Source organism: Eimeria tenella, genomic scaffold, assembly GCF_000499545.2.
Source record: "Eimeria tenella Houghton genomic scaffold, Eth_scaff2070, whole genome shotgun sequence".
NCBI lineage: Eukaryota > Apicomplexa > Conoidasida > Eucoccidiorida > Eimeriidae > Eimeria > Eimeria tenella.
Genome location: NW_013541915.1, coordinates 1,323 through 1,524, shown reverse-complemented (window position 1 = coordinate 1,524; position 202 = coordinate 1,323).

The following is a 202-nucleotide window of genomic DNA, read 5'->3' as shown; positions in this document are numbered from 1 at the left end:
CCTGCAGCAGCAGCAGCAGCAGCAGCAGGGCTAGCAGCACCCCACCCCAAACTCTGTAAATCCTTTGAGAGACTTTCAGCCAAGTGCTCTGGAGGCAAAGAGAGAGTCAAAACACTGCCGTGCTGCTGCTGCTCTTGCTGCTGCTGCTGCTGCTGCTGCTTCGCTGCTGCCTCGCTCTCTTTTCCTGCTGCTGCCGCTGTAG